Consider the following 22323-nt stretch of genomic DNA (forward strand, 5'->3'; position numbering starts at 1 on the left):
TCTCAAAGCTCTAGAAGAGTAGAGAGATAGGAGTCTGGGCCTGGAGAAGTACAAGAATCCCAGACTGCAGTACAGGAACTTATTTTATTTTTAAATTTGACTTCAATTTTTCTTGTAAGACCATGCTTTGGTAAAGATTTAACCTTTTACAGTTAGAATTCCAGGAGACTGTAAAGAGAATTTAAGTTAAGAGAGTTAAATCTACAAGTGGTGAGCAGACAAAGTGGAATTCATTCTTATACCTAATTTTAAAATAACAATTAATTTGTCATTTTTAGAATTTTTTTTTTTTTTTGGTTTGTTTGAGCTCTTGAATGAAAGAGAGCATGACTGTAGGAACTGATGTACTTTTCCCTCATTTTTTAAGACATGATGGAAGTTCAAGGGCAGTGTAAACTCAGGCAGGGCAGGGTGTGCTCAATGTAAACCTTCAAGATTGTAAATTTTGAAGTCAATTAAAAACAAAAAAGAAAAAATAAAAATCCTTTACATAAGCATTTCAAAAACATGGGGGATTTGTGCTGATTTTTAAAAAATAAATAATCTGTTCTAGAGACACTGTTTTTGTTCAGTCAATAGTAAATCAAAGAAACAGCAGCTAAAGGATTTCTGTATAGCCTGAAGTCAGATGCAACAATTACTCTGTACCTGCAGGAAAGCCAGAAAGCCAAATGCCAGTGGATTTTTTTCCCTGTCTCTACAAGAAAACTGTATCCTTTATCAGTGAACAGGAACGCAGTTCTGACCATGACCGTAAAACGAATGCCACAGGAAGAGCCAGAGACCAAGATAAATAATTACAACCCTGTTACAGGCTTTACAAACAAAACCCAATATGACAAAACTCTACAGACCTTTCAGCAGATGAGTGTTTTGGTTCCCGGCAGATGGATGTCATGCACCAGGAAAAGATGTTGCCTCCCGTAACCAGCTGTGACCTGAATCCTGCGCTGTCTTCCACTTTGGGAAAAGCATCAGGTGTAGATGAAGTGCATCACAGTAAATCAGTCCAAAGTAAACAAAATAAGAAACAAAAGCATTTACTGCACTAGAAACTTGCAATCACCAACAGCAATGATTTTATGTGATTGACATGGGTGTTAACTAACCCACAAATCATTGCTTTTCCAGGTGATTTCACTGCCAGATATTGCTTACTCAGACTGACTGGCACGGAAAACTACTCACAAGATTTTTGCGAAGTGAAAACTTTAGCAGATAATCTTTCCTCTGAAGAGCTTTACTGAGTTTTTTAAGCATCTTCCAAATGTGTCTCCTACATGCCTTATTCTGTGTTCACAAAGCTGGTCTTACTTTAAGTATCAACTTCTTACAATCCATACCTACAGAACAAGCACTACAGACATGAAGATTTATTTGAAAACTTTCTTATCTGGACTATTAATTAACACTTTCCAGCAGTTCACATTAAACTGAGTACTTTGAATTGAAGTCTGGAAGATGAATCCTTACTTGCTTTTGCATAAAAACCATGTCCTCTGTTCCAGACCTGTTGCTGACTTGCTGTGCCTATTGGTACATATTGCTTCTACATATATTGAATTGTTTGATAATATTATTCTGTAACATCTCTTTTCCAAGAAAAAGACCATGAGCCATACACAAAAAATATTTTTGATTGTAAGTGGTGGCTGCTACTTAAATCTGGAGAAAAATGGCTCTCAGAAATTATTCTGATTATTTTGTATTGCAGAGCAACCAGAAGTACATTCTCTGCAGTATAGATAAGACTGTTTAGTAGGAGGTTCATTAACAGCTCTGTCTCATCCCCCAAAAAACCCAAAATCAACAAGAAACTAGGTGTAGGCATACAACTGAAAGAATTCATGAGAACTACTGTAAAATATTCTAATTCTGCATAAATGTAGCCAGCACAATAATCAAATGTGTTTTCAAGTATTCCCATTGCCATTAGCTCATCAAACTTTTTGGAAAATGGCTCCAGAAGATAGATGCCTGTCCATTAGCCAAAAATTTAAAATGTGGTAATAGTTGTCTAAGGAGTTGTAGGCCAAGTCCAGATAGAAAGCTGAAGCAGCTCAGAGATTGAGCAATGTTGGAACCAAACAAGACAGAGACGTATAAAATGTGACTGTAACATGTCATCATACACTCCTTATTTTCTACTTTGTCAAATCCCCAAATTACATCATATCATTTTAGAAGCGGAGCTGTTTTTTAAACTTAAGCACAGAGGACATGAATATTCAAGGAGAATAAAGAAGCCTCCAAGCATGACACACAAAACCTTCCCATGGCATGACTGCTGGTTATGACAGCTGTCATTTTTTAGGCTATGTTGACCACTCCAGATGTTCATCTTCAACACTGTGCCCCAAAGTCCCTATGGGAACATCTGTTATCTTGGCTACAGAGAGATGATAAACAATATTGAGGCCTTGGACACAGACAGTAAAATATAGACTGGTACAGCTGTAGTGCAGAGATCATGGGATGTAGTAATAGATCCCTTCTCTTGGTGGAGGCTGGTGGTATTTGATAGTGGGTAGGAAAAACTGACACAGGCAATGCTGAGAGCCAGTTTCCAGCCTTGGGTAAAGATCCTACTCCAACAGTCTCAAAACAGGGCAGGCAAAGCACATCCCAAAGAGCCTCCGCTGACTCATAGGTGTTAGCGGTGTCAAACTTAACTGGGATCATAGAACAGTTGCAGACATGTGGTGAATCATTCTTCCAGTTTTATTCTAGGCAAAAACTCCCCACTCCCCCAGCCATATTATTAAAGCATAAAACATTTTCAAAAACTACTTCAAACCAACTTTAGGACAACAAAATATTTCCTCCCTGCACCCTTTTCTTCCCAGTTACTTAGAGAAGCTCGTCTCGTTCTATCGTTCAGTTCGTTGCGTCTTTATTTGTTTCCATTCATTACAGGGAAGGGCTTCACCTTCAGATTCCTATTGAGAAATGTAGCATATCCAAGCAAAGCATTAAAACTCTCCCTCAGAGGTCCATTTATTTCTTTTTTAAATTCCATTTGCATTGGTTAGGAGAAGGGGATTGTTTTAACTGAAATTGCGACAAAGGATTTATTGCCTGATAGTGTTACCACTATCCAAATAATTACTAGCATGTTATCAGGAGATGGTTTTATGTGCTAATATAAAATGATGGGTTTGTAGTTCTTCCATTATCTAGAACATGATTTTTAAAAAGTCTGAAGATTTTACTAACAAAATTAAGAAAAATTATTTAGGCAGCAAAATTCCTTTTGAGCTCAGCATGGCTTTAGGAAAATAAATGCAATTTGGGACCTCAGAGACCTGGCTGATTCAGACACTTCTTTGGCTTCCCAAATCTACAGTGGCAGATTATGTGAATGATTTCTGGTTTAGCATCCCATTTGTAAACCAGACATAACTCTTTGCGAATATTTTTTTATTATTATTCCAAAATAAAAGAAAAGAAAGAGAACATAAGCCCTTCATACATAAGGAGCTCCCCAAAGGAACTGCATTGCAGTGAGTTCAAAAAGTTATATGAAATAGTAGCATGCCAGATTGCCTGGAAGACTATGCAGTTCTGATCGTCACTTTTCCAGTTTTTGTTATTCTGAAACTCAGATTAATGACTGTCAAATTTCAGGCTGATGGAACATTTTTCATCATGCCTTGATGTTTGGAGAATAAAGTCAACAGAAATTTTCGTGTAATACATGAAAATGTTCTCAATTTCCAAGCATTGAGTGAGGGCAGTCAAGGGATTATTACTGTTAGTAGCAATGTATACTGGCATAAATTCCCTAGTAAAATTACTCACATCGCCTCAAACTTCTTCTTACAGAACCCTGTGAAATAAGGTTTCTTTCCATTAGCAGTTTTAAATACACCAAACTTGGTGCTGACACTACAGTGGACATAATTTTCTGGTTTCACTGTTCTGAAAGAACTGGGGGAAAAAGAGGCCACCACATTAAGGTCTAGGAGATGGAGTGCATTGTGGAGCTGAAAGACAGACTTATCAGCCTCATTCTTTTAATCATCAAAAAGATGGGAAATTTCAACTCCCAAATATAGAAGGTGCTATTCATTAAAGAAACTGTTGTTTCGTTTAGACAACAAAAAACTTGCTTGATTTTGCTAGTGCAAGAAGTGAATGGGTTTTTTCCATCATTATCAACTTCTTTAAACTGAAAATTAAACACTGCCTCAAACAGACTTCTGAATTTCTTCCCACACAGGCTTACTAAACATCCAGATGTTAACCACCTCAATGGCTGATATTTGACCTCCTTCTCTTAATGGTTTCACACTTGATATTTCCCGTCTTGGGTACCATCTGGTTGCAATGAAAGCATTCCAGTGACTTGCACATCTTCTCAGCCCAGAAATCTTATTTTAAAACCTGCTTATGCAGCTCTGTAAATCTGTTAGATCTTTAGTATCTTGACCACTTCAGCAATACCTTTGCCTGTGGGATGTAATTTGCTGATTTTGCTGACACTGAAGCTAATACCACTCAGGAAATCTCTTTCATCTCTATTGTAGCAGCCTGCTCTGGTATAATGGGTGAGGAAGACCACAAGGCTACATAATTCTATGATTAACCTCAATCCTTCCATGTTGTGGAATCTTTGTGCAACTTTTGATAACACTCACGTTGGATTCTGTCTTTTCAGGACTTTTTATAGTTATTATGGAGGTCAAACTTCAAAGACACTCCTTGTAAAACCTTGATGAGTAAATATTCATAATAAATTTTCAACAAAGGCACAATTCCAGTCCTCAGAAAAACATCTCATGTAAATCCATCAAAACAGAATAAAAGAATATTGGGTATATGTAGCATCAGAGTATTTTTAACCAAAAGTTACTGAGGTTTTATTTTTCACATCAACTCCCCACCATTTTTTGACACTGTTTTGTGTCCCAAGTCATTATCAAAAGCTGTTTGATAGAAAGAACTTGCACCATGTTGCATTATTTGGCACATTTGCTCTTTTGGGACACTGTTTCACTACATGTCACATATAATTTCTCACATAAGCATGGCCCAAAAGATGCTTTTCTGAGGCTTATGAAAATGTCCCCCCTCTTGGTCCTTTCACAATGAGAGAGCCCTGTCTAACAAAACCTTTGGGGACAGTAGCTCACAAAGTGTTGCTATGAGCAGCTCTAGCTTTGATTACCTGGATCAGTGGACCACAGGATCTTGATCCAAAATCTTGCAATTTTTATGAGAAACCTGAATGGTACCTGAAAGGAACTCAGCCATACTGAACATACACAAGGTGGTAGTAATGCTTGGTGGCAGCCCCTGAAGTTATTTGAGAAGTATATTTCTGTGCAGTTCACTGCCCTTTTTTGTGTATGTACTTCAATTTGCATGTACTCTGCAATATGAACCAATCCAAACTAACTTTTTCACTGTTTCTCTTAAGGTGAAATACTGCAAGCTAAGACTTGTGAGATTAATGCTGTCCTGGTGATGTTGCAATGGTGAGGAGTTACTAAACCAGACAATAAAGCTTTTTATTGCCAAGCATTAAGCCATGCTGTCAATTGCTCTCAAGTGGCATCATACAGCCCCATCTCCCCAGAGTATAACTGCCCAGAATTTCCAGGCAGCCATGAAAGAGAGTTGTGAAGCTGTAGTTTCTTTGAAGTGGCATGAGCTCATTTTTAAAATAGCTTTGAGCCGTCACCCATATTTCCAACTGTCGTTTTACCAGGTCAGTGATTTCCACCTCAGCAGCCTGTCTAACTCATCTCTGCTGTCCCATGACTGGGTCAGCTCTAGCTGCATCATTCCTGATCAGCATTTAACCAGACTGCTCCTAGCAGTCTCCAAAATACTTTTCCTCTGGCCATTTACTTCATTCTTTGCTTCCTATGCTCCTAAGAGTGTCGTAGCTGATGTTCAACCCATAGACATTTTTCTTACTCTATGGGTATGAAAAATGATTGTTCTCTCCACCTCACCAGTAGTTTTTCTTGGTTTGGAAACCTATGATGTCCCTGTTTAGCAATTCCTTCTTCAGGAAAAACACAAATCAAATCTTTCTTCCAAGTCTGTATTTTCCAGGCTCATGCTCTTTGTCATTGCTCTGTACTCTAAGTACTTATGTTCTTCTTAATATGCAAGACCCCCAGCTAGACACAGCTGGGTTGTCTAGACCAGCTGTGATTGTGCTGTACCACAATCCTTGGGCTTTTCCATCCATGTGTGTTATTTGCCATCCTCTATGGAGCCCAGTTTTTGCTTTTCTTGTAGCTCTACAGTTCTGTTGACTTATATTCAGCTTGTAAGCCCTTTCCTCCCAGTGTGCTGCCTAGTTTCCACTCAGTGCCTGCACACCCCACACTTGTCCCTGTTGAAAAATGTTTTGTTTCATTTTGTTTCCATGATGTGTTTCCAATATGGCAAGATTTATTTGAGGTCTAATCTTGCACTTCTCCCCAGCTTGACGTCATTTGCACATTTAGTTTCTTATTATATCTTTGTTCTAATACCTTATTCTATCTTTGGGTCAGACCTGGAAATACTGCATCGTATCAAACTCAGATTAAATCCCTGTGAAACTCTGCTCACTGCATCTCTTTGACTCCACAGCTTATGAGGTTTTCTAGAAGCTTTGCCCCACCCCAGAATCTTCTGTTTGTCTTGACCACGCTTCTCGAGCTTATTTATGAGTGTTATGTTCAAGATGTATGACACTTACTGCTCTTGCTTTGCCCACAAAACCTACATCTGTGGGAAATTAAATTGGCTTGACAGACAACTTAGAGCAGAGAAAGGTAATTAATAGCTGCAGTGAACAGCAACCAGTTAGACCTTCTGTAGAAGGACCATCTTGACTGGTATTTCATATTGGGAATAAATTGAATTTCCAAAAATGCACCCTGACAATATACTTATTGTCATAAGTAGCATTATCACCAATTTTCTGCCCTGCAGCTGCAGACCACCCTCAAGGAAAGGTCCACCCGACATGAAAGAAGTTTGGTTGAACACTCACACCACGTGTGAAATATGGGGAGGTTGTTGCAGCCCTTCTTAAGTTGGGCCGGGGCTGGCAGTGTGAGAGACAAGGATAAGTGCTCTGGCAGTCACATTTTTAACATTTGTGGATTTTATATGTGTGTATGAGCCAAACTGAGACCTCACGACGTGTCTTAGACACTGGTAGCTGTTGTGGCACAAACAGGTCACGAAATCCCGAACCCTAAAATCCAAGATCCAATAGAAGATTAGTGTAACACATCTGCTTTTGAAAGGATTTTTTTCTGGGATTTTTTGTAAAAAACAAAGAGCCCAGAAATACGACACTTCTCATCAAACATTTGATTATAAATTATGCTTAATTAGACAAAGAAAATATTCCCAGGGCTTCACTAACCACAAGTCAAATTTTAAAAATTGAGCAGCTGCATTCCTTGTTTTGGGGGAATATTCCACATTTGAAGCTACAAGTGTTTCCTCACACTCACATTACATGAATACATTATAATCATCTACAAAATAAAGGGAAATAAATTTGTTTTTCTCTGTATGAATAAGCAGCTTTCTTAAATTCACCTTTCCTACAAATCAAGAGAGCACTAGGATTTCTTGGACCACAAAGGTCAGGTCTTTGTATTACTACACTTCCTTTTCACAAGCACAGGGTTGCTCCATCTTAAAAATAATCATGTTGTTTTGCCTCCCACTGCTCCTATGAATAGGGTGTTGCAAGATCCCCTTACTCTAACAGTTAAGACAGCTCCTACTTTCCAGCTTGAATTTATCCATGCCTAGTTTATAATCTTTTGCTATACTCTATCAAGGAGCACAAGCTCAGTTGTGGGGGTCCATATTAGTTGCATCTGATGGTACATGCCTCTCTTCCTCTGTTTCCACTTCAGCCTTACCAGGAATGGATATTCAGTGAAGAAAACCAGTGGGGAAAGCCACAAGGGTTGTGCTGGAATCTTGCAAGTACTGAATGTAACATTAACTGGGCAATGTCTGAGTCAGTGAAGCAAAGCATTCACCCTAGCATTGATTATCTTTCCCATCACTGTCAGCCACTTCAACTCTCTCACAGAAATTCATTCAGCTTGGTTAAAATTTCTGGGAAGGGAAGATTTCCTCTGTTGTCTGTCCAAGTCCACAGCTCTTAGAGTGGAAAACAAGGACGAGTCACTTTTAGCAGATGGTTAATGGAACTTGTCTTTATTTCTGGCTCCTTGAAATCTTTTATATATTCTCACACACAGGGTTCACATGTGCTATGCTACTATCATGATCATGGTGTGTTAGCACTGGCCAGGAGACATCCCAGTCTTTCATATAATTCTTTAGGTCCAGAGGAGACTCCATAGGTCTCCACTAGCCTTCCTTGAGATGACTTTCCTCAGGGCATTGAGCAGTAACAATGATGTGAGACATGGGGAAGGCATGACCCAAAAGTAGAGGAAGTCTGTGAATGGTTGTGTTCTAAAGCTGCCTGAGCATTCAGTTGTACAGCACTGTTCAGCCAGGCTCCTCAGGCCAAAACAACCTGGATCTCGAGTGGGACCTGAGTGTAGCCTCCTGGGGTGCAGGAGGAGAATACCAAGAAGAGGGCATCATTCTGGAGGCTTTCAAGCCCCAAAAGGACACAGGCTTGTGCAATATGGTCTGAACTCAGCTCTGACCCTTCTTTGAGCAGAGACCTCCTGAGATCCCTCCCTATCTCAGGGACTCTGGAAGTCTTCACACACAGAAGGCACAGATGAGTTATCTAATCCATGACCAGCTCATGGCTAACATCCTTCACGCATATAAATTCCCAAGTGTCAGCCTCTAACAAGCTCTGCAATTGAGAGCTGGAAATGAAGAAAGGTAAATATTCCAACACTATAAATACAGACAAGAAGATGAAACAGTCATGATTACTTCAAAGTAGATACTGGGTATTGGAAAACTGAATCATGCTGAAGAGCTGTGTAAAATAAGTTGGCCTCTGCCTTCAGTTACAGAGACTTCATTGCCTCACGCTGAGATTCTGGCAAGTGTATTTCCTGGATATCATCTATTGGAAAATGGTTGATTCTTCTTTAACACAGCATCAGATCGTCTTTGGAATTTAAGTTTCCTTGTGTTTGGCAAGCAATTTGAATTATTAAGAAATGGAAACATCATAATGCAAGTGTTGAGTAATAAATTCCATGACTACATTGTCCAAGTGACAGACCTGTGCAGTATCACCTGTTTAGTGCTGGCTATTTTTAAGCCTAGAAAAGAATTTTATTTCTGTGCAATACTATTGTTTTCTGTCAAATTTCCCAGCAGAATGTTTCTAGATTCCACAATTTCTCCAGAAAGGACTTTGCACCCATAATGTTTCAGGCAGAATTACTAAAACCAGTGTTGCCATTGCTGACCCCACTTGTTACATGATCAGTTCAAAAGCTGATAATTCTTTAACCATCTTGACATGATGGCATTTAAATTAAATTTATCCAGAATTATTCCTTCATTGTATTCAGTCTTGCAGTCAGAAAGCAAAACCTTAGAGTGCATGTTAATTGGCCTTTGCTTAAATATACAGCATGCTAATAAAAAGACAAAGCATGTTGCTGCAGCACAATACATTTGCCACACTCCTTTGGTTTGTTCCAGAACTCTCATGCTAATGCCTGTTCCAAGCAGAATGGATGATCCCTTGATCTGTACTGCTTTCATGCAATTCACTTGCGTAAATTCACAAGGCATAAATGTTTAATGTGACTAGACTATTTCTCCCAAAAAAAAAAGTAAGTTAAAAAGTACAAAAGAACCAGAAAATGTGTTCCCTTCCCAAATTAAACATCATACCATTGCATGTCTTGGCTGTCTCCAATAAAGGCCATAGACTATAATACTACAGTACTTTTAAGCCTTTCACATTCCTGTGAATGCATAAAGATATCCATTTCTGACTGCAGTGGTACCTCAATTTGTTTCATAAGCTGTATTGAAATATTCAGTATGAATTTCATGTTTTGAGAGAAATTTTCTTTGTATTTCAATTCTTTTCCCATTTTCATTTGAGAGATCTCAGTTCCTGCTCTTTCACTTCCAAATGCCATTTGCATCTCTCTATTCTAACTCAGAAAACTTCTGGTTTCTGCTCAGTTGCTCCAAGTTGTCATGCTAGAGCATCATGCATCTCACAGAGGATGGGGAGTCTATTGTTTGCGGGATCTGAGACCACATGGTTGCAGACATGGAAGAATGTATTTTGGATTGAGTTATTGGCCAAGAAGACGCAATATTGGCAGCCCTTTCCTGGGTATCCAATTTATACATGGCTCCCTAAACACCTCAAGGCTGTAACAAGCTGAGACTCAGCCTTCACACATCATTGTGCTGGTGGAGAAAGGATTGAGCATGAAAACCAAAGTCAGGATACAAGTGGTGGCAGTGTGGGTCTTGTGCAAGCCTTGCTGAAGCTTTTTGAATACTCAGTCTGGGAAAACATCAATGCTAAAAAAGGTGTTATCCTGTGAAAAGCAATGGTTTTGTTGCAGTTTACTTCCCCAGCCCTTAGTCCTTAAACTCGCTTTGTTGCCATTCTGTTGCAAATCAGGCTTCTTCAACCATTACTCCATCAAAAACCTGCAGGAAGTATCTCTATTCCTCTTACTGAGGCCAAACACTTTATTCCCTCATTCTCAATTTCATCAGCTGCTGCTGAACTTTACCCCAGGCCTTTTCCAGGGTAAGTCCTAAGCCCCATTCCTAGGCCAGCACTTGGAGACCTCTCAAAATGTCTAAATTTCTTCCCACAAGCAACATGCTGGCTTCATTGGATGCTGGAGTGGACACCTCGGTCTCACAGCAAACTTCTGATGCCCCACCTCAAAGGGCAACCAGTGTAGAGAGAACATGAAGCCACTCAAGTGCCAAGGGTGAGCCCTGGGACATTTGGTTCTGCTACAGCTCAGTCAACTTCTCTGATATATACATACCATGGTAGCTGAGCAAACTTCTGGTGCCAATAGCAACATACCTTTCTGGAGCTTAATTTAGGAAGGCATCTATTGATCCTGGTTGTGTCTTCTTTGGGTGCACTGGTCAGCTCTGATCTGTAGCAAGCCAATGGCAAAGGGCTCTTTGCCCAATTGCACTTGCCACATGGCCACTGCCATCATGTTCTGTCTTTTCTCTAGACTGGGTTCATATTTTGAAAACTCTGCTTTTCATTCTTCAGGAATTTATTACGTGATCAAATTAATCTTTGGTATCTCTTCTTGATGTATATAAGTCATGTCTATGAATTTTAGAAGTATAATTGGAAATGGAGTGCATTTTCCCACTGGAGAAATTCCCACTATAGTTTACTTATATACCCAAAGTAGCCTCAGAGATTCGTAGAGAACTTTACTTGTAAGGTAGAAAACTCATCCAAAACTTGGCAGGACATGTATTTAAATGAATGTTTCAAGGGGGATGACAGTGTTACTGTGTGTTTGTTGTTTCCACCTGCAGAATGAAGAAAGGTTCAGCCATAAATAACTTCCAGGCTACATGTTCTAGTAGAAACATCACCATTTTCTTAAGTAAAACCAGATTCCATGTAAAAATCATACCTTGTCATTTATTCAGACAATCTGATTTATAGGCACTGCTGTGCTTGCTGCTAGTCATTTTGATTGCACCCTTGTACTTCTCTGTGTGTTCCTAACACTATCTCACTTTGTGGCAACAAAATCTTGTGTGCAGCACTTTTATTGGGCTTTCATTAATGTTTTGGATAGAAGGTGGTTATAGCTAGTCACTCAAAGCCACATCCTCTACTTAATAGAAATTTGTTTAAATAAATTAGTCATTAATTTTGACAGTAAAACACATTACCTTTCCTTTTTCTGCATCCACATACCAGTTTGATGAAAAATATACAAAATAGAAACAGAATTGGTACCATTTTCTCATCATCTGTTTATGTTGAGTAAAAACTTTCACAGGTGATATAGTGTCTTGAAAGATTTAAGTGGGTTGATCCGGTCTCAGGATGAAATTTTATGTACTGTACTTCTTGCCAGACAATAAAAGTGTGTATATATATAGTATAAAAGTATACAGAATACCAGACTGTACTCAATTTATGGAAATATTATTTTTTCCCACCTCTATTTCCAATAAGGTACAGTATCCCTCTGTACACAACAAGAATTTCCACCGAGCTCTATTCCCAGTAGTCTGGAACTCATTCTTGTCATGTGCTGCTGAAGGAGAAATGATCATGTATTTGGTTTGTCTGGGAAGGCAGAGGCTACTAAGCACAGGGCCTGGAAGAGATGGGATGTTTTGGAATTTCTAGAAAAGGACAGTGGTTTGATTTGCATAGTTTTGCTGCTGAGTGGTGGCACGGAATTCGGACAGCATCTGTTTCATTGCATCACCATTACTGGACATCACGTGATATGATAAGGCTGACCCACCCTGGAATGACTAATCGAGTGGGATGCTTTAAAAGGTTTTTTTCTTTTTTACAACCCTCAATTACAGAAACCACATTTTCCAGGGTGAAAAACAGTAACTTTTAAGCATGTGCGAATGTGTATGTGTGTTGTGCTTTTTGCCTTTTGGATTTTTTTTTTTTGTTTCTAACAAAAAAGGCTCTCCTGCCCACTAAAGAATTTGGTCAGAGAGACTTTTTGTTTTTAAACCTGTAGTGAATCAACATGAATCATCTAATTTTAGTAATCATCTTTATAGTTTGAAGCAGAAAGTAAGACTTACTCCCTAGGTAGGGCAAAAATGTATTTCCTGGCTCATGCAGCTTGTCGCCCCATTTGTTTGAGATACACAGCCACGTTACTTTTCCCACTTTCAGCTATGCCTATTGGAACTGCAGCTACACCATCTCCCAAGAATATGCTCGGTACGTCAGCTAACCTTTAAATATTAAAAATGGAGAGTGGCTTTGCAAACTTATGCCAAAATGGAAAGGTGTAAGGAAACCGCAGTCTGGAACAAGAGAACTTGACGTTCCTAATGCTGAGGCCTCTCCGCATCTTTCAGCACTGAGGCCATGGGTGGTTTCTAGAAATAATATTGTGTTTGTAGCTGTGCACTGCTAGAAAATGGTTTTCAGACGTACCTGTTTATAACAAAGCCCCAAGCAATAAGCAACCATTTTTTCCTGCTGAAATCGGCATGCTAAACCCCTCAGCAAGGCCTAGGTCACATCCCTGCAGGATACATGTTCTACTCACCTGGGTAGGGCTTAACTTAAGTATGCAGCAGTAGACTGAGCATGGGACAGCCAGCATTTATTTAAGATATTCAGGTCTGTTTAGATCTCTTCAGTTGTTTTGTAAGAGTTTGAGAGTAAAAGTTGACATTCACCACAGCTGAGGTCCTCTATGTAAATTTATCGTGGGGCAGATAAAAAAGACATCCTACTAGACACCACAGGGCAATAATAACTATCCATCCAGCCTGGTTGTTTAGGCTAAGTAGAGCAGGCAAACAGCTGCTGAGCCAGGTTTTGGACTGCTGAATTCAGAGATTACTGTCTAACAGGCAGCCTATGGAAAACCCCAAATCTTCACAGAGATTGAGAGGCCAGACATCAGATGTGCCAGGATCCATGATGTCTGACCATATCCATAAATAAATTTGGGACTTTACAGACCATCTTTATATGTGACGCATATGGTTGGGGTTTTTGGTTATTGTTTCTTTGTCTTCAATAAGGTTTGAATCTACTCAAAACTGGGAGATGGGAAAAGGGATTGGTTTGTTTACAGCATCTATCCAAGAACATATCTCCACAGTAGTTATCTGCCCTCTTCTTGGAGCTTCAAGACTTTTCTACATGTTTTGGAAAAATAAGGTTTTGGCACTAGCATGGTAATGAACCCTGTGTTAGCGACCTGATCAGTCTTTGCCTGAAGATACTGGGATAACAGAACAGACCATTGGGGTCTAATATTTTACACAGAAAAATGTGAAGAAATGTCCTTCTTCCACCTCAATTTTATCTAAAATTCCTTCTATCCATACTTTTTGGGAAGTGCTCTCGGATATGAAAAGAGCACCCTCATAGACAGTTTTAGGGATGAAACATCCTTTCTGTGATTTGCTAACCTGGTTCATGCACACTTTCTTGACAGTTGTGGAGAGGGACAACATATTTTCTGCAGCAACGTATTAACTCTTATGCTACCCACGTTAGCTTGAACAATTACAAAAGACCTCCCACCCCTCTGAAAACCTCACTCTTTAACTATTCCTAGAGGGAAGTCTGCAGCTGGATATCTAGGGATGCCAAAATACAAGCAATTGCCTTCAGGCAAATCCTGGGTAAATAAAAAGCTATTCAAATGCTAGAGAACAGTTGGAAAAGCACAGCTAGGCCCTCCAGGGCTTATATTCCTGTCAGGTATAGGCTCTAAAACAGTGGAGAGGGGTTGTGGTTTGTAGCTTGTAGTCAACTGGTGGATTTGAGCTGCCTTCAGGGCTTCCACAGGCTGTCAAAAGAAAACAAATGGTTGCTGCTGTGGCTGCAGCCCAGGGAATCCCTTGGGCCACTGGTCACAGTCTTCACGCCCAAAGCTTCCAACTCGCAGTAACAAAACAGCTTCCAGCCCAGAAAGCTGAAGGGAGACAGGTCCTATAAAAGCATCCTAATATGTTATGGGAGGGATCCCAGTCTGCTGTAAAGGTAACAGTCTGTCCGCAAAAACCACTGGTATTTTAGGGAGTTTTCCTGCTCACTACAACAACTCCTTTGGATCCGTAAAGACAGGGCTGACAGGGAGTAGAGCAAGTGCATGACAACCTTCACCACCTCCCACTCTGGCTGCACCATTTTCCCAAGGGACATCTGAAACAACAGAGCTCGCATCAAGTTGGGGATCTCAAGAAAAGTTATAAATATGTCCCAAGCCTTGCCTGATTAATGGGAAAGAACTGGCGTCTAGGTGAATGGCCAAAGACTACCCCTAAAATAAGCTGCAGACAAAGCTCAGGATGTGTAGAAAAATCTACACTCTCTCTTCTTCTGTTTCTTCCCTAGAAACCATTATGTAGCTGACAGTATAGCTGGAAAGTTATGAAGAATTCAAGAAGCAATATGTAGCCCTTCTCCTTGCTGCCTAATCCTGCAAGATGGTCAGACTTTGGAAAATTTAGAGGATTAGTCAAGGTTTCGGGACAACACAAAGTACTGTGCCATGCCTCAGTGCAAGCTCCTACTTCCAGGGCTGCTTCCAGGACATGCATCTGCTGCCCTCTCCTTCTGCTCCTCCTGAAGTATCCTGAGATACTGATGCTCTTCAGGTCTCAGTAGGGCTTGAAGAAAGTGCCCTGGGCTGCACTTTCAGGGACCATTTGGTCCCTATTAGCAGCTCTGACAGCAGTTCCCCCTCTCCTCTAAGGGCGGGACAATAGGGATTGAATGTTAAGGGCTGCTCACAGACTTATCAGCCAAAGCTTTTGGGATCCCTATTCTTTAGGATAGCAAAGTGCATTTTTTTTAGGGGTTTTGAAAAATGAGTTATTTATGCTTTTTTAAAAATCTGACACACATTTGGAGATACTGATGGTGTTTTTGTGCTGGCTTTCCAGTTTGTGCTTTACCACAAATTTCCTATGGCTGTAAAGGCAAATACAAGCATGTAATTAGCATGGTTTTCATCATCTAGTGGCATTAACTGGCTGGTTATGGTGGCTTTTGTAGTCCAGTTCCTAGCCACATTCTAACATTCACTCATAAGTTTGGTGCCTGAGTCAGATCCATAGTTCATGTCTTATCATGGTAATGTTTCCTTTAGCTCTTCTGTACCTTGCCAACCCTGTGTCTGCTTGTAGTTACTGTATATATACCCAAAAAAAAAAAAAAAAAAAAAACCAAAAAAAAAAAAAAAAAAAACCAAACCAAAAAAAAAAAAAAAAAAAAAAAAAAAAACCACACAAAACCAAAAAAAAAAACCCTAAAGCAAAACTTAGGGTAAACACAGAGAAAACTCACCATGGATACTGGTGAATGACTGATTTAGAAGAAATATGTGCTTTGATTAAGACTGTTATTAGATGAACTTTTAAGGTATTGGGTAGAGTATAACAAAGCAACCATTTCACAGGGAAATCACAGGAGGTTAAGTGGAGAGTTTGGTAAATATCCACATTCACTGACTGGAAAGGGGTCCAGCAGAAAGGGACCTGGGATTACTGGCCAATGACTGAACATGAGCCAGCGTGTTCCCAGCTGGTCAAGAAGGCCAGCAACATCCCAGCCTGTAGAAAAAATAGCGTGGCCAGCAGGACCAGGGCAGTAATTGTCCCACTCTACTTGGGATTGGTGAACCTGTGCCGCAAATCCTGTATTCAGTTATGGGTCCCTCATTACAGGAAAGACAGTGAGGTACTGGAACTTGTCCAGAGAAGGGCAAGAAGGCTTGGGAAGGGTCTAGAGTGTAAATCATATCAGGAGAAGAGGAGGCTCAGAAGAGACCTTATCACTCTACAACTGCCTGAAATGAGGTTGTAGCGCGATGAGGATCAGCCTCTTCTCCCAGGCAACCAGTGACAGGACAAAGGGGCAGTCTCAAGCTGCATCAGAGCAAGTTCAGGTTGGACATCAGAAGGAATTCACAGAAAGGTGGTCAAGCATTGGAACAGGCTGCCCAGGGAGATGGTGGAGTCACTACCCTTGGAAGTGTTCAAGAAGTGACTGGACACAACACTTAGTGCTTTGGTTTAGTTGGAGTGGTGGTGTTTGATCAAAGTTTGGGCTCAGTTATCTTGGAGGCCTTTTCCAACCTTAATGATTCTATGATTTTTTTTCCTAGCAGAAACGGTCTGGCCATGGAGATGGTAGTGGAGCTCCATAGCTGTGCCTCTTCTCTGGGAACAGATGATGGTGACAAACAAAGAGGAAAGCAAAACCTTCCCTGCACTCTTGAGCATTTACACATAAATCTGTGCTTTGCTACATTCAAAGGAAATTGGAGATTACTTTATCTATCATTCATTTGATATAATTTCCATTTTCATTTAAGGAGTAATGACTTGATATTTTTTATGGGGATAATTAAGTTTTGATCAATGAACAATCTCATGATAAAAAACATTCTAAATCATTCACCAACCCACACACAAATAAAATATTAATTTTTATTTCTTAAATAATACTTACTAAATAATTATTAAATTAGTCATACTCATTAAATGAGCCAATAAAATCAGTGGAATATGACTTAAAATGCCCCTTGAGAAGACACTAGTAGAGCTCTTCCATTTGTAGGTGTAAAACATGAAAGGAGCTTGATATCAGAGCAAGCAAATTTAGCACAGTTGGCCAAACATAATAAAACCCTTTCTGCTTTTCCATCTGGAGTGTAATTGAAGCCTGTAAGTTCATGAATCTCAACACAAAACTTCAACTGTGGAAGTCACAGGCTTTTAAGAGTGCCAGACAGTAGCAAATCCTTTTGTGTAAGAGAATTTTTATTGTGATCTCGATGGGGAAGGAAGGTTCAGCAACTGAAAGCAGAAAGTTACTCTCATCTTCATAAACAGTTCCTGCTCAGAAACTCCATGGATCCAAATTGTTTATAATATATAAAGACAATAGAGCTGAAGAGATGAGTTTTTGCCAATATATCTGTCAATATATCTGCAAGAGATAATTTTTCTACAATGCCCTGACACAGTAAGTGAGCTGAGTAACTCAACTGGCTCTGTCATACTGCCCACTTTCCTTCCTGAACTGAAATCTGCTCCTTGAGCAAGTCTGGAAGCCAGAATTTTACAGACTAAAACATGAAGCACTGTCTGGCTTGATCAAAAGAAACACAAACCAGTATCATAGCATAAAGGTCTTCACATATTCTGGGATAAGACACAAGCAGCCTTACCCTCCAGACTTTGACGTAGTACCACAGGATGATTCACACTAAACAGAATTAAAATGCCAGGCAATTTATGACTACTGGGTGAGTGATCTTTCCTCTTTCCTCCCCATCCTTGCCTTTCTTCCTTCCCAGGTCAGAGGGTTGGCTGATTTAGGGACCTGTAGCACCAAGTATATAATTTCCACTACTGCCACAATAAGTTTAAAAAGTTTTCCAGACGACAGTGTAAGCAAGCAACTGCAGTTCACTTTCTCAGGATCATTATTTGAAATGAATTCTAACTCAGCACCAAGGTCACACAGTTCCTTTTGTTCATAAACCTGTTTAAACTGAGACATTGGGAGCCTTGTTCCCCACCTGAATGTCTTTTATTTTTTTTTTAACATGTGAGGGTAATACCTCTGAGGTTCAGTGTGAGGAGTCTTGAAATATTAATAAAAAACAGAATCACAAGGGTTATGGCAATGCACATGTGAACAACCCCAGTTGTTTTTAAACTCTGCTTTTTGCCCAAGCACTATACAACACTAGAAAGCTGTATAGTCTAACTTTGACTCAGGTCTGGCAGGTGGAACAGTTATTAAAAGAAAGGCTGCAGTGCCTGGAGGTTTCATTTCCTTGTACAAACATGAGGGTACATTGAAGCATGTGGTGTTGATGATACTGTGGGGACAAAGCACAGTACTCAGGCCATTAAAAACCCACATCCCAGACTACACCACATGGCAGCACAGAAGAAAACCCAAGCATTTCTTGCTAACACAAACCAATTAAATTATTTTTAGCTTCTACAAAAACAAAAAACACAGCAAAAAAGCAGCCACACTGGTCACTAAGACAATAAGCATTTCTAAGATTAGTCTTGAAATTCTCTAAATACATGCAGCCCCCTCCCCCACCTCCCAAAAGGAAATCATAGTAACCATTAGGGTGTCTGCATTTATTACTAAAGATCATAACACAAAGGTTTAGATTTAAGGCTGAAGGGTTTACTTTTCCTTCTGCACAGCAGAAGGAATGGTTTTGCTCTTTACTCCCAACACAATGACCTATGTGGCCATTTTCTGTGACTGCATATTTAGCAGGGTGAGATAAAGGATCTCTGATACATTTTATTTTCTTGAGAAACAAGTTAATGTCTCTGTGTCTGCATATAGATATGCATACATATGTAAATATGAGTGTATATGTGTTTGCAGATGTGTAGCTAAGAGTCCAATGTATGGACATCAGGGCCAAAATATAAGAAGAGGGGACTAGGAAAACGTTCTTTCATAACCTCTGAGTATGTTTAAAAGCAGCCCTGAGATTTTGGAGAGAATTGCAAAGTTCATGAACAGTGCAGGTTCATGCAGTGAAAATATCCACTGAATGTGCCATGATAACACTCATTAAAGAAAAATAACTTGTGAAAGACTATGGTTGGCTATCATATGGCTCCTAGAAACAGCAGATAAAAAAAACAGCTCGACTTCAGATAATGTGGGTTAGTGTTCTTTGAAAATTTCCCCTAACATTATAAAAGGTAAAGTTCCTGTTCTATTAACATGCAGTGACATGAGCTGTTACTTCTACAACCTGAAATTTAGCTTGATGATGGCTGTTGTAAATTCTGAAAAAATAAAGACACAGTTATATTTTTTTTTAACTCTTTGCATTCATCACTATGTAATCCTCAGAACTACCACCTTAAGCAATCACCCTTTACCTTGCTGAGGTCTGGCTGATGGCCTGGGGCAAGAGCAGCTCCCCTCTGAGAGCTCAGGGTGTCTGGCTGCTGTCCCATGAGCCCTGGAGGGCTCACAGAGAAATCTTTGGAGAGGTGATGCACATGGACCAGTGGGCAGTCCTATATAGACCTAATTCATGTCCCTAGTTACTGTATGTTGGTTTATTTCACTTGAAAATCATTGGGTTCCTAAAGGTGGGGAAACTTGGGTATTTACTACCCTGTGGGGAAAACCATAGGCAAATCCACTGCACACAACATGCCTGGAGTGAATGGCCACCCTAATTAGAGGCTAAAGCCATAGATTAGCAGAACATTGGGCAAAGAGGGGTTTTTAAGAAAGGAAAAGACTCCTTTTAGGAAACCTTTATTTTTTATGTGGCAAGGACTCTGTGTGGATCCCACAGGCCACTACACCCTCTTCAAGGAAATCACTGACTGCTACGAGGTCCACCCCAACCACCACGACTAGAGGAAATCACTAGCAACAAGCAGAGCAAGCAAGCCAGACAGCTGCAAGGATGCTCAACACAGGAAATGGGCTTTCATGGTGAAAAGCACAACCAGTGGGGAACAGTGCAGTAAAGCTCAGTAACAGTAGGTCTCTATGGCCTGTGACAAACTTCTTTCCCCACCACAGTACCAAGAGGTAAAAAAATAAAATTTTACAACCATATATCCTTCACAACCAGTCTTTATGTGTGGGATGACATATGGTGCAGGATGCATTTTTCTGGAGAACAGTCACTGGGTAGGTCAATTGTCACCAAGACCTTTATTGGAGGTTAACACATGCAACGAAGCATTATTGTTGGGATATTCATTGATATTTCTCTGGTGGCTTTAGAACGGCTTCTTGCTCTGCTTCTCATGCTCCTTTCCATGGTTTTGTTGCTTGCCATTAATACAGTCCTGTGTCTTCATGGCAAGACTTGTCTCAGCAGCATCTGCTCCTCCAGCTGTTTGAGCACCAAGGAAAAAAATCACTGCCCTCCCCTCATTTCCCATTCCCAGCACAGCAGCATTGCCTGGCATAGTCCATCACCTTCAGTGATCTCCTTCTGTGCAGGCTGGATAAGCCTTGCACACTCAGTAGACACATCTCAGTAATATATTCTCTCCGTTTTCTGCACCAAGAACTTGATATGGGCTGTTCCTGTGACGATCATAAAGAAACCAAATCCGTGTCCATCCATACATTTTGCTGTTCGGTTTTTCAACTTCTGGTGGTTACAGGCTATGAGTCATCTAAATTTGTCTGCTCTTTCAACTTCTTCGTTGTTAGTTCCTTTCCTAGCAGTGGCAGTATTCTTTAAATCTTAATCTCTTCCTTGTTATCCCTGATTCTTTGCAGTAAGAGTACTTATTTTTTCAAATTGCAAGGGTTTTGTTATTATGAGAATAGTTTGAATAAAAGTGCCTTCCAGAAGCAAAGAAAACATGTCAAGTTAATTGCATGAAATAAACACTGTGTATAGTGCCACTGATTACAAGACTATCCAAGCAAGTTCTTGAACACCCTTTTAAAATATTTTGCTGGAAAGGCAATTTTGTTAGACCACTGTCTTTGATGTCTAATTTCATGGAATCTGTCTGAGCAATCACTTCCTTAGCAAAGGGTGATCAAGGATGACAAAGCCCAATAGCCAGTCCATAGAAAGCACCTCATAAAGATATTTAAATACAGGTATTTAAAAAAAATAATCATTATAATTAATCAGCAACATTAATGCTTTCGTTTTTAAAGGATTTTAATTTCACTTGAGTGAGTTTCAAGTCTCTTTAGTTTATGCCAGAATATGGTCTAAAATTCTGGCCTCACAATTCATGTTGCTGACTCCAGGGAAAACGGAGCTGCTTATTCTAATTAAAACAAATTATTCTATAGTCTGGGTTAACAATTATTTTTGAAGACCAGCAATTTCACGGATTTTATCTGCCTTTTGCTTCAAATTTAGTGATGACTCTGCTGTCTGTCTTCCGACCTCATCCTTCAACACCCTGCTCTCCCAGTGAGTCATTTCAGAAAATTCCCCAGCAATTGTCTGGTGTACTGATTTATGCCTAACTAAGGCAGCAGCTGCCTGGGCTGCTGCTGCCTATCAAACATGGCACTTATTTTAATGGGTCAATTGCACAGGTATAATCTGTGAGCCCAGTTAACTATTTTCTTATTTCTGCATATAATTATATAAAAACTTCCATTTTAAGAGGTTTTAAAAAAAAATCAGGATAAGTCTTACTGGTTTTGTAATGTTAAAGAAACCTTTTATATTAGTCCCATAATATTGCATTATATTGCTTGTGTAGATTTTTGTAGAACAATGCATATTAATGCATTTTAAGCATAAGAATTTTTAATAAGCTTGGGGAAAGCTTCTATTGCCTAATGTGCTGTATACACAGGCCATACCGACTGTGTGAGTACATAGTCTCCCTTTGTGGCCAAAAGTTCTCTCAGAAATATTTTTTGGCCACAACGAATATAAAGTTTCCAACCCCACATTGACCACTGGAAAACAAATAGATTTATTTTATGCCTAATCGTTGTAACAAGACCCTATGTCCACATTGTGATATGTTGTTCTGGTTTCCTCCATAGCAAATGATGTGATGAAGCACAATTAATCTAGAAAGGGTTAAAGTTTACAGATTAAGTGGCTGGTTAATGACATTTCATGGAAGTTATAAACATATTGTCCAGATAAATAATGCCAAAACCCTTATTCAAAAGCCTAG

The sequence above is a fragment of the Zosterops lateralis genome (assembly GCF_965231275.1).
Source record: "Zosterops lateralis genome assembly, chromosome: 1".
NCBI classification, from domain to species: Eukaryota; Metazoa; Chordata; class Aves; order Passeriformes; family Zosteropidae; genus Zosterops; species Zosterops lateralis.